Raw genomic sequence first — 14,201 nt, 5'->3', positions numbered from 1 at the left:
CAAAGAAATAAAGTTACATATTTTGACCTTTTTTCATGATTGTCAGCTATAATAACACTTGTCTGTTGAGGGTCTAGACTTTAATTTAGGCGTTCTTCTTACTCCAAATTCTGACCTGCACTTTGTTCCCTTGATGTCTATCTCGGGGCTCCTAGGAGATGTGCTTTATTCCTATAATCTGTTTTCTTGGATGCTTAGGAGTTCTGGATATCAATTTCAACGTGCAGTGTGTTCCTTCAATGTCTCTTTCTCAAGATGTTTTGGAGAAAGTGGTCTGCAACCTGCAGCTCTCCAGATGTTCTGGACTACAACTCCCATGATCCCTCACCACTGACTATGCTGAGTTGGTCTGATAGGAGCTGTAGTCCAAAACATCAACATAGGTACGAACTCATACTTCCAGAGTTTTTCCATGCAACTTTCACAACGCGTTCTAGTAACTCACTTCTGGTTGGAGAATACCGCCTTCATCCATTTGGCTTTCTCATGGTCATGTATCATCTGGATTTAGCAGCATTAAATCTCCCTCTCTCTCTGGACTTCTGCCCGGTCTACTCTCGTATTATCCCCCATGGGTATCCACCAGCTTCTATTCATGCCCGGGTGATGGGCGTTGCCTTCCCTTCACCTCCCTGTCTGCTTTCCGGTTTTGGTCCATTCATTAGGACAGCACCCGTTGGCTTTGATCTGCCCCATCAGCACACGTCTCTCTTTAAATTCCCACTCTTGTCTAGTTTATGTGCCACCCCAGTATCATACGGTCTAGGAAGTGTCCTAGTCTCAGCATCACTTCTGACGAACTCTGTGGTGAACATCCAAGGATTTTTCAAAGGTTTGCCTCTCCACCTGGGTTCTTCAAGTATGTAATGCACATTTTGGAGATCATTATCTCTTGCAACTGGGGGCTGCACTTCATACAAAAATGTTGAAGCGGTACATTATTGAATTGTCTAAGCATATGTTAAATTAAGTAGAACTAATGATGTCATGTTCTTAAACTCAGCTTTTCTGCATTCTTTGTGTGGCATTATATGAGAGGAAACATGTAAGTTTACCATACTTTGGTTGCCTGAGTGTGTCAACAAATCACAGCTAAACAGGGAGAAAGGGGAGGGGATTCTTATTTGTTATAGCACTGCGGAACCTACAAGATATTTGAAAGGAAGTGGAGCGTTATCGTAAGCCATGGAGATTTACAAAAAAATAAGTGTTTTAAAAGCAGCTCAGCTGGATGGGAGACAATGAATCGGATCTCAATGGAAGAACATCAATTTGGCAGGAGATTATTACACAATAAGGTGTCATAAGTAGCAACAGAAACAGATTTAAGGGAGTGTTAAAATGAGATGCAGTATGAGACAATGATAAAATGGGATCGTTGGAAATTATATAAAAAAGATTCAGCCTGCTTGCATGTGGGAGCAAATGTCATTGCTCCCATAAAATGCACACTGCACACACATTTTAGAAACTTTGCAGAGATGAAAGTTTGGGTCATCTTTGGAAATTACAAAACCAGTGAGTTGTGTTGGGATGCAAGTGCAACTCCCCAACCGTGGAAAGAGATTTATAAATTGTAATAGTAGGAAGAGCTGGTCATTTAGTGCCAGTATTTTGCTGCTTTGAGTTGGCAGGTCTGGACACGTGTTATTTGAAGTTAGCATTGACACAGTGTAGAGAACATTGCAAAGAATTACACGAAGAAAGGAGCAACAATGCAATAACGTTGCTTATTCGATGTAGAGGTTAGAGGCAGGGCGTGGTTAAAACATTGTGTAGCTAGTAGTAGTGATTGATGTTGCACTTTTGTTATATCAAGGAATTCTTAGAACATACTGTTACATTTTGTATTCAGGGAAGCTTTTGATAGCAGGTCAACAGGTAGTTGAAGTGAGATAGGGTAAGTGTCATGCTGTGGTAACATGAAGGCTGTGTGCTGTGTGAGCAACAGTTCCACCATTGTGGACCAGGCCTTGTAAGAAATTGCAGTTTATGGTAGTTAGAGAATTAGGCTGTCTTTGGAGCTTTTGTGTCCATCCCCAGCTAGTGTGCAGACAGCCAAGGTTATGCAGGAAAAGGAGACACGCTGCGCAGACAGCAGCTAATTGTCCCAGGCCAAGGCGCTCACAGGAGCTGAGAACGGAATGTTGGGTTCTGACGATTAGATTAGTGTTGCTGCTGTGAAGGATGAATCTCATGAGAATAGAGCCTGGTGTTGGCCATAGCCAAGATGTCGAGCTACAGTTGGAGTAATACTGCCCCAATTGAGAAGTGGCCAGTCCATTTGAGCTACAAGTGTCTGAGCAAATAGAGCAAATACATATGAGAAATTCATCCCAGAGAGTGATGCCTTCACTGTGTTTTTTATAAAGCACCTGGTTCCCAAGGAAGATAAGGTAGAAGGCATGCTAGGGAAGTGACATGCTCTAAGACGGGAGTAGCAACAGGTGATGCCAAAGAATACGGCTGCAAGGTCAATGGGGGGCATATGGGGCTACCAAAGTGCCTGGTCTCAAGAGGAAGCCATTGTATTGCCAGAAAGGGTTGAGCTCTTTGTTCACATTTGCTCCTCAATTGGGTTGTGTCGGGGGTATGCACATTACGAGTAGGCCAAAATGAAATGGACCAATAAGGAGAGTCCATTGTTACAACAAAGTACCTGAATGTTGTGGACCAATCACATCACAGTGTTTGCTGCTGACTATCCCATTAGGTTATTTTGTAAGGGTTAAATTTAGATATGGCACTGGACCGGTGATCAGTAAACTTAGGTTTTTAAAATAAAGTTGTAATTGAGGAGGAGTTCAAATACTCTGCTAGAATATACATTTGGAGTTCTGCTGTGATACAGAGAGAAAATCATGAAGTACCATTGCAAACAGGTTCAGGAATGAAGTTTAAATGTTGGCACGATGAGTGCACGAATGACAAAGTGTGATCCTTGAACACATGTATACATATTTGGCATCTAAATACAAAGGAAAGAAGTTAAAAAGCAGGCAGAGTGTACTCGGATTCTGAAACATTTTTGAAGATTTAGAGAACTCTCCTGACAATAGTACAAAGAGAGCAGAGCGAGTACATAAGCTACTACCCCCTATACCCCACCTCCTTACGGGTACTTTCCCCTACAGCCCACTGCGGGGTACACCAACCCCTTGTGTGCTCCCCCCCCACCGAACCCAGGCAAGAAACCCCAGCGGGGCATATCGATACAACGCGATACCCATTGATTATGCATGTAGAGAATAAGGCGCAGAGAGAATTAGAAATGTGCTGATGAAAACAGAGCAGCTAGCGCGAGTGACAAAGGGGCAAAGGGAGGGGCAGGGCACGAAAATAAGTGCAGATCAGTGGAGGGTGGGAGAGATTCTTTTTCAAATTAATAGCAGGGTCATGAAAGACATCCAGGTAGCGACTGGTGAGGAACAACCCAATTCAAGGGGAGACACAAAGATTACACTACAGAAGGGCATATGCACCAACAGTGTAGATTATGACTCCATAGGTAGCAACGGGGAAGTGGAGGTCACAGAAGAGAGGTGGGCAGCCAATGAGGAACAAGGGGAGGATCAAGGAACAGGAGAGAGGGCATGGACATCATGGGGCCAGAGGCTTAGAACATAGCAGGGTGCCGAATAGCCCTAGCAAAAGGCAAAATGGGAGGAAGAACACAACAGAGAACGAAGACGAGGGCACAGTTCCTGTTGTTGCACAAGGGACTAGGGAGAGAACACTATGTGCCCTGGCCACACAGCGATCAGAACAAATGAATGAAGGCACTACAATTGCTCACAACAGGGGCGGGCAAGTTGATATATGCACTAGAAAAGCAGACAACACAGATCACGTTAGCTGTAGGAGACATGAAGAGTTTGTTCACCACGCTGTGGGGGAACAGGCAGATGAAATATGGAGTACGGTGGGATACTCAGGGGTACAGATGAACGGAGCACCATTTAGCAACTGTTGATCACATTTATGGAAAGTGTTTAGGTTTGCATACCCAGACACACCTGTCATAAATTAAATCATGGCCCTTACCATGAAGGCAGATGAGGATTCAGGAAATGTGGTGAGGGGAACAGGGGAAGCGTGGGACAAGAATATAGCTATATTTGATCACATGCTAAATAAGGGTCTCCCCAAGGTAGTGCAGAATGACTTAAATAAGCTTGTCGGTACAGAAGCAAAGGGATGGGCCGAAATTTAGGAACATATAGTACATCACTGTAGAAGGAGAGAAGAGAAGGACAAGGAGAAAGAGGAGAAAGCCCAAAAAGCAGGAGCAAAACTGGTGCAGAAGTGTGCTCTAGCACCTTGAAGCGTCTTTTGTGCTAGATGGAATTACAAATAAAGATCACAGACCACATAACCAGGCAGACTCAAAGAATATGGCAAAACACTACTTTATTCAAAGTTGGGTTGACCAGACAAAGCTGATTGATTACACAGAGGTCTTTATACCCCAATATGCATCATCTATGATGTCATTCGACGTGGAAAATCATAAATCCTATCGAGGGAAGGGATTGGTTAAGGGACATATCTACTTATAGAATATATAAGGATTAGTGCATCATTGGCTACCCCTTATCTGTGGGGCATGCCTTGAACTACCTCTAAATACATATAGCATTGATTATAGCAGAAAAACTGTCAATGGTTTGGTCTAAGCAACATTCTATGTTAGGTTGTCCCTTACACCCACTAATTGGCTGGCATACTATTACAACCTTGGACCTTTCACTCGTTTAGCAGCACGTAAGCGAAACAAAACATAGGTGTTTGATTTCCATCAGACTACACCCCATTTTCCCAATTAGTTCATCACCTCTCATCGGTAGGACATAAGCCAAAGTGTTCCTTTGGTATTTGACCTTGTTGACTGCTCACTGGCCTGGAACATTCAAGGGCGTGTAAGCCCACCACTATCTTCGTCTGGTGCTTAATGAATAGCCGTTGTTCTCTTCTCCAAAACCACAAATATGTCCATTTCAACCTTCTATGTTCTGCTGTTTGATTTAATTATGCTAGATCCACTTGCTCCTTTTGGCCTCTAGAGACTTGCTCACTCTATCTCATATGAACTTTGAGCACTTTTAATTGACAACAATTGGCTTTCCAGATGTTTTCTTATTCTTCAATCTATGAGGAATGTCCCATATTGAGAGTTTAGCCATGAAACTCTCTTTGTACTCTGTGGTTATTTCTTAAAATAGAATCCTTTATTCTGGGCCAACTTTGATTCATTGTTGATTCTGCACACAGACCTTTTCTTCCATGTCTCCTGATCTTGCAGCCTTAGTCTGACTCTGAGGTAGATTTGTTGTATCAGACATGAATCGGCATCCATATTCCTATCATGGCCATACTAGTCACGTTATATATACCTTTGTAGCAAGCTTCTATATGTTTCCTTTCTAACTTGCATTACTACATATTTACAGTTATTGATCAATAAGTAACTTCATCTTCTTTGTAATCACAATTAGAAACAATTACTTTTTCTTTGGGTACATGTTTCTCTTTGTGCTTCCGTTACATTGTTACTCTTAAGTATTTTCATATCGTTTCAACATACGTTAATATATCCTCTTCTTGACATCACTCTGTTCTCATCATATTTCACTTAATGCTCCATGATGTCCATAGGTGCGTGCTGACATCCTTCTACAGGCTCAACGTGAGGGTACATTCTGTACAGCTGTCTGAGTGCATTACGTACACTTGATGTGGTATGGGAAAGACATAGAGAGTCCCATTTACTGCTCTTCTCTGACCATTCCAGTATGATAGTGAGAAAGCAGCTACCTTCGCCTCTACATTCCCCCCTCTGGTCGAATCTTGATCAAATGCTCTTCTTCTATGGTCTTAATCTTCTCTTCATCATTTGCCTTCATCCTCTCTTTATACTGATTTTCACTCTCCTTTATCATCTCTTCATATGATCGTTTCTTTGGAATCCAAATCTTTGTCACCCCCTCAGGTCACCTGCATTCTTTATATGTTCATCTACACTCCAGTTCATGTGACAGCACCCCCCAGATGGTGGACAGACTATCCAATGTCTTACATATTTTTTATGATCCTTGGGGTAATAGAACTTTGTTCTTGGAGGTGCAAGGGAACTTTGATTTATATTCTCATGGTTACTTTCCTCATCCTGCATTTCTCCTCCATTTGCAGTATTTATTTAATTCATTATCTTCATTCCAACAGCTTTCTTGGTTGTCATCTGGCATTGTCCCAATACAACCCTGATGAGACAGAATCCCAGCAAAACCAACACTAGTACGGATCCAAGTATTTTGAAAACATTTACTAACCAGGTTGGAATCCATGATAATAATGATGAGAACCAATAATCTGCACCATTCTGATCAACTTCATCCTCCATTTTAGTTTGCAGGGTTGTCAGCATAGTTATTGCCTCTGTCAGGGTTCCATTCCCTCCGTCATGAGATGGTATAAATGTACAGCAAGGAGTTGTGGCTAACTGCGGTGTAAGCAGGACACGTCTGGTGTGAGCTCCTCATCTGATCCTGCAATATTTAATACTTCGTACCAAAAGTTCCCTGCAAATCCCCCTGAGACAGCACCCTTATAATGAGGGATATCTGTGGCACCCACCGCTCCTCTCACGTTAGGAGTTAACCACCTGGAAGAGGACAAATCGACTGTGACATGCCAAAAAAGGACGCCACAAAAATGGTGGGTGCAATCTAGTGAGAGACAGAGGACGGAGCAGCCCTCTACAAATGGCCTGCATTACTGAAAAGCCCTCCTAGAACTTCTGGAGACAGACAAAGACCAGCAGTCTGCCACGGTAAGCGATTGGAGAGGCCCCCTGGACCATGCAGCAATATATAAGAACTGTGATTCTCGGGGGAGGGAGGCTGTACACAGCGCACCCCCAGGCCTAGATATCACACTAACCTAGCTGCCCGATAAGGGATTGGGGCCTGGGGCAACCCAGAGCAGTTCAGACCACCCCCCACTTTATCCGCAGCACGCTGGCGGCCTTGATTGCAGTGGTATGAACAGCAGTCTGAGGCTGCCCCTCATGAGCACCATCACTGGCCGCTCAGTACGTGGGGACACAACGACATATCAACCCGGCCAGACATGCCAAGCTTCACAGTGGTATTCCGATAGCCAAAAGGGCCCCGTGAAGCCCAGAACCCTGATGACTGGCAGGAGGGATCAGACACACGGGGGCCCACGCAGACCCCAACGAAAATCAGCAATATGCTCCCACAAAGGGAAGCATTAAAGACAGACGCCATCCACCAAATACAGGGAGCCCACTGTGGTCACAGGACAAGCACATTAACGAGCTGGTGACACAGACAGAACCCAGAATCATACGCAGAGCAAGTGGCGAATGGGAATAGAACAGTGCATAGTACGTTCACCATAAGCTGCAAGATCACCCATACTGCCAAGGAAAAGAGTCACCACCCCTCCTGATCAGGACAAAACCCCACTGAATCCCTGCAGATGCTGGAGGGAGGGAGGATAAAGATGGCTGCACAGTGAAAACAGATCACATTAGAGACTTTCACCCAAAAAAAGATCAAAAGACAGATCAGATGATCCCTGATGGACACTCGCAGGGTAAAGACCAAGACCCTCAATTGAATGATACCGACAACAAGATCCTAGAAGCAATTGCCGCCCTACGTGCATCCATGGAGACCCACAACGGAGACAAAGACGTGCGCAACCTAGCAGGCAGAGTTGGTAAAACGGAGAAGAAAATGGAGGAGGTCTCATCCTCCACAAAATAACTGCAGGAAACGGTCCATGATCTGAAAGCCAAGATCCGGATGCTACAAGAAAGGGCAGAGGATGCGGAAGAAAGGGCCAGAAGAAGCAACATATGTATTCTGGGGCTACCTAAGGGGGCAGAGTGTAGAGACCCCACCACTTACTTGGAAAACATGACCCGTCAGGAAATAGGACCGGGAGCTCTATCGCAGGGGTTTACGGTTGAAAGAGCCCACAGGGCACTCATGTGAGCCCACTCTCCCCTGGGAGCACCCCCTCGACCCATCATAGAAAAGAGTCTAAATTACTGAGACAAAGAAAAGATCCTGGCTCATTCCAGATCTGGAGGAGAGATCCGCCGAGAATCAGCACTTCTAGCAATCTACTCAGACTACACTATTCAGGTTCAGAGAAAGAGCGGCCAGTTCATTCCATCAAAAGAAAGGCTCTGACACCAGGGCATAAAGTCTATGCTCCTATACCCTGTGCTGAAGTTAATCCACAAAGGAAAGACTCTGTTCTTTGAGACCCCGTAGGAAGTGAACACCTGGATGGACAATAATAATATGGAACAGATGCCAGAGACAAAAGAGAATACCGAGGGTGCACATATCGGACACGGAAAGCACAATTTCCATATTGGAAACAACAGTGAGGAGCCCACTGGACTGGTGTACCAAAACATGTCTCAACAGGCAGCCCCTTGGCTAGCGAAGTTGGAAAGAGTAAAACTGCTGGGCACTTCCATCTTAATGCCTGGTCCCCTCATCCAATGGACCTGGGAGCCCTGTATCAATCCACTATCATGAAGCACCTAGAGTACACCACAGCCATCGGCCTCCGAAACTTGGGATGTGTGGGGAAACAACTGGTGGTTAAGCCTCTATGGGAAAACCCTGGTGGGCAACACATTCAATGTTATGTTGAAGCTTATGTTGGAGTTACTTTGTTAAAGTTACAACACGGTCTTCACAGTCACATTGAGGGGAAAAGTAATAGGAATTTATGGGTTAGCTGCAAACAGGAAGAAGCAACGGCAGCACAAAAGCAAAGCAGAATTGTGGGGAGCAAGAAACGGAGACCCGTCAATGGCATCTCCAGAGATCACCTCAGGGAGTTTCAACTCTGGGAGGGAGAGGCCATAGGGACTGGAAGATAAACTTGATGGCTGACACACTCAGGATAGTCACATGGAATGTACAAGAGCTAAATAATTATGTCAAAAGAGTGAAAGTGGCGACATATTTACGCCGCAAAGGAATTCACATAGCACTATCACAAGAGATCCATCTATATCCAGGGAATACTGGTGGGAGGTGGAAGTGAGGCCGAGTAAAGTAGGAATAAAAGGCCAGGAATGGAACTTGGAAGCATGCCTTCTAGGAATATACTTCACATAGCACTATTACAAGAGATCAATCTATATCCAGGGAATACTGGCGGGAGGTGGAAGACAGGCTGAGTAAAGGAGGGATAAAAGGTCAGGAATGGAACTTGAAAGCATGCCTTCTAGGAATATACAGATAAACCAAGAAAGATAAGACAATGAGGAGAATGATAGATCTGGCCTGGGTATTGGCTAAAAGGGGAATAGCTATAGCATGGAAGACCCCAGAAGGCCCAAACAGGAGTAGATGGTGGGAATATCTGAAAAGGTGGTCCATGGCGGAGACTGCAGTGTGGTACAAGGCGCTGCAAATGGGCAGAAGGGAAAGCTCAGAGGGCATAACAACATGGAAGGCACTTGTACACAACCTGTTCACCTCACCCGATGATAAAACCCCATGAGAACACAATCCCTAAACATAAAACACTGAAGGAAGAAGAGAAACGACTGACATAAGTGGGAATAGCCAGGGGTCCAGCAGTACAAATCACCTGTCACTAACCCAAATAACGAGAAGGTTTTAAGCGACATAAGCCGTGTTCAGAGTTACCATTTGAACCAGGGGTGGGGAGGGAGCTGGGGAGGCGGTAGGGAAAGGAGAATCATCATGAGTATGTAACTGATCCTGGAATGTATGTTGTACAAGAAATTGCAGATAAATCAAAAAATATATATTTTTAAATAAATGTACAGCAAGAAGGCCAGATCTTGGTGCACACACCTCCTTCCATCGCTGTAATCAGATCTAGAACAAATCTGTTCTGAAGAGTCATCAGCCTGATGGCTCTTAATTCTTCTCTGATTGCATTGAATCCTTTAATTGTTCCATTAATTGTCTGCAACAGCTCCCATCCTGTAATCTGTAGCCACTTGGAATTCACTGCAGTCTGGAGTCCTTGCAGAAATATAGATGTCATTATTACTGCTGTCTTACTAAACAGTCTATGTTCATCTGGGATATTATCATAGGCCTCCATTGATTTTGAAATAATTGCTTCTCTTCTGATGATATAGGTCGAGTGACCTCTACTTTCTCATGTGGTCATCCATCTTTAGAAATTCATTGATGTGAAGGACACTTTGGGAGATCACCAATGCCGGAACATGCATCATGACCATGGAACATAGTCTTCCCCAATTCTTAGGCAACTGCATGTAGGCTCTGGATTCACAGGCCCATATCGGTCCATCAATACTACAGTTCCTCCATTCATTCCCGGGACTTCAATTATCTGTCCACAACCTCTGTTTTCTCCAACGAGGACCAGACCATCATTCCTGAAGCATGTTGTTGCATTCTTTAGTGGTATTATAGCTACAGGTCCTGCTTCATTTTCAGCCCATGTGAGTAACTTTGAGTATTTGGCCCATGATCCTAGGCATTTTTCACTCACTAGCTTCACTATGCTTGCTGATTCTTTCTTCAATAGATGTGCAGTGCAGGCCAATAGCCCTACTTACCATCCAGGACTGGTGTCAACACATCCGGGTAACACCTCCCTGGAACCAGCATCGGAAACAGAATACGTAGAATTCAGACAAAAAGGTACTTTTTGTCCTCCAGTGAATGTACCTTCGATTGATATATTTCACAAAATGGTGTTAAGTGACTTCAAAAAAATACAATTTTATCCCCCCAAGAGACATAATTTGAGTAGAGGAGAACTTTCTCTTATCAAGAACTTGTTCATAGACGACGCCATAGCCATTCGACCAGCTGATAAAGGTAGGGATATAGTTATACAAGACACAAAACAATACCATCAGGAATGTTTACGACAACTGTCAGACCAAGACACTTACAAATAACTCACACAAGATCCCACAAGGAACATCAAGATGGATATGGAAAAAATATTGGAGACAGCCCTAGAGAACTTTTGGATTACCAACAAAACAAAAGCGTATTTACTGACCGCATATCCCAAAATGCCACACTTATATACTTTACCCAAAATACATAAACAATTAACTAATCCACCAGGAAGGCCCATCGTAGCAGCCACGGAAAGTATCTTGCATCCATTAGGTACTTATATCGATAACTTCCTCCAACCGATCATTCAACAGACATCCACTTATGTTAAGGACCCTATGCACTTTCTCCAAATTCTGGAACAAATTGAACTAGCAACAAGTGACATTCTATTTACCATAGATGTAGCTAGTCTATGCACGAGCATCCCTCACAGTCTTGGCCAAGATGCGGTAGAAAAGCTTCTATTGCAAGCAGGGCCAATAGGAGCCAATAAGGAGTTTCTGATGATATTACTAACGTTTATTTCAACAAACTCATGTTTTGAATACAATGGTAAGTACTACAATCAACCAACTGGAACGGCGATGGGTGCTACCATGGCGCCATCATACATAAATTCCTTCATGTCTGACTTTGAAACCACTCATATAATCAACAACTCACGATGGAAAGGTAACTTGAAGAAGTGGGTATGATACATATATGACGTCTTTCGTGTCTGGTCAGGTAACAAAGAAGAATTGAAGGAGTTTCTGGTATACCTAAATAACATTGACAGACGTATACAATTTACAATGGAGATAGGAAATCCTAATGTACTCTATTTAGAAGTGCAAACAATTATTGAAGGACATAAGATCACAACAACTCTATGCACAAAACAAACTGACAGAAATAATCTACACAGTATGAGTTTCCATCCCCCAAGCATTCTGCAGAATCTACCTTATGGTCAGATGTTAAGGATAAAGAGAATTGTGAGTGATCCAACAGAGTGCGAAATAGAACTGAATAAATTACACAAAAGATTACAGGACAGAGGCTATCCGGAAGAAGATCTATCTGCACCACAAGCCAAGACCAATGCACAAAATTGTGTACAACTACTGCAAAAAAGACCCGAACGAAATTGTCTTGATCTAGTTTTCAGTACAAAGTCGTCAAATAAAGGATAGTATCCTCAAAAGATGGAATATCTTGAAGAATGATAACAGAACTAAAGATCTCTTTGCTAATCCACCTGTGTTTGCCTATCAAAAAAGTAACAATTTGTGGAATCTACTGGTAAACACACACATTCAAAGTAAACAGAAATTACCGGATAAACATCCTGGCACGTGCCCATGCATGAGTTGTGGAAATTGCAACAACGTGATGAAAGGATCCATAATATCACACCCCAGGACTGTAGAGAAGATAAAACTCAAGCAACATGCCACCTGCTTATCAGAAAATGTGATTTATACAATTAAATGACCGTGTGCAAAGTACTACATAGGAGAAACTGCACACAAACTTCGAGCCCGTATGAAAACATCGGCAGTGGCTAGACATTTCCAAAAGAATGGACATACAGTTGCGCAACTAAGGTTTGAAGTATTGGAAGTTATACCAACAAGAGGACAGAGCATTGACATGAAGAGATTAAGAGCACAGAAAGAAGCACACTGGATCGAAAGACTAGGTACCCTAGCACCAGAAGGAATGAACAAAGAGTTTGATTTAAGTTGCTTCTTGTGAAAAAGCTGGATACACACAACCAATTGTGGAACTTTGTATTTTCTCTGATACTTTGATCTTTCAATATTTTTATTTTTTATTTTTGATCTATAATGATTAATTTTCTGTTATTTATATTTATTTTTATTAATTTCTGATTTCTATATTTATTTTGATTCATTTCTAAATTTTATTTGTCATAATGGTACTTCTCTCGCTTTTGTCTTCTCAATCTTATTTTTTCATTCCATGCATAGTATTTTCATTTATTTCTTTATATTGGTTACATCTTTAATTTTCTCTCCACTTATTGATCCCTAATTATGACAAGAGGTAAACAGAATGTCAAGTCATGAGGTACGTTACCAGTAGGACAACACACACCATTCTATACCTTTATCTGTTCCATGCACCCATTGGAAGTAATACACAAACATTGAGAACTGTAACTACCGATTGATGCACGTTGAATGTGGTAAACATATGTTTTTGCAGGCAGAATTGGATACTTGTAGAATGTTCGTTGTGTAAAATGCATGTAGGCCAGTTAGGTACTTTTTACCTTTTGTTTTGGGCAAATGATTTTGGTAATCACATTCATTTAGTTCTACTATGTTTGACACATTAGAGATATTCTGGATCATAGAAGAAATCGTAGCAAGGAGTTCCCTATGGTAGATGTATTATTCAACAATCTACATTTACCTATCCAAAATTGCCACGTGAAACGTTAGCGGTTACCAAGGCAACGTGATACAGAAAACCAATGAAATGGGTGTGCACGCCCTTGACGGCGTTTCGATCAGCCAAGCCTGACGATGCAGATCAGGTAACGAGTGGATACGATCCACTTTGTTCATTTTCATTAACATAATCATACATGAACACTTAGGGTTTCTCATACTCGGCTCATTTCTTTAGATAACCACGTAGGTAAATAGAAGCTGGGACTTTATAATTCGAATACGCGGAAGCTTCATCTGTGGGTGTTCTAGGTAAGAACTTTCTGACTTTAAGTTAAATATTTCAGAAATAGATGTAGAGACAAATGCTCTCATGAACCCGTATGCTCCTCTTTTTTTACAGAATCAATTGTGGTGATTTTTGATATCAGGTTAGTGTTACACACAGGTTGCAATACATAAAAACATATGTGAAAATGCATTCATCGAATTTTTGTAATGATTGTGACACATACTCTGTTTTGTTTCCTTCTATTTTTTCTCATTTTTTCTTTTTTCTTTCTGCAATTTGTAATCTGGTTACATTTCTTAAACTGGGCACGCATGATGGTAATGTATATTTACATAATTATACGTGATTGAACAATTTGCACGTGTATGCATACATGCATATTAATTAATTTTGCCGTGGATGCTGATGGTGAATCTCAATCTGCTTATTTGTTAGTTATGCATTATTGTGACATTGACTGATGTTATAATGTGTTATGTTTCACCATATAATGACGCATGTGGCATTAACTTGTACGATTATGATGGGACATTCCGATTGCATTTATCTTTTTGTTGCTATACAGATGGAAGTATGGATATAATTATT

This window comes from Ambystoma mexicanum, chromosome 6q (genome assembly GCF_040938575.1).
Source record: "Ambystoma mexicanum isolate Mex_15411 chromosome 6q, UKY_AmexF1_1, whole genome shotgun sequence".
Taxonomy (NCBI): domain Eukaryota; kingdom Metazoa; phylum Chordata; class Amphibia; order Caudata; family Ambystomatidae; genus Ambystoma; species Ambystoma mexicanum.
The sequence above is the reverse complement of the archived record's forward strand: the minus strand, read 5'-3'. Positions refer to the sequence as shown.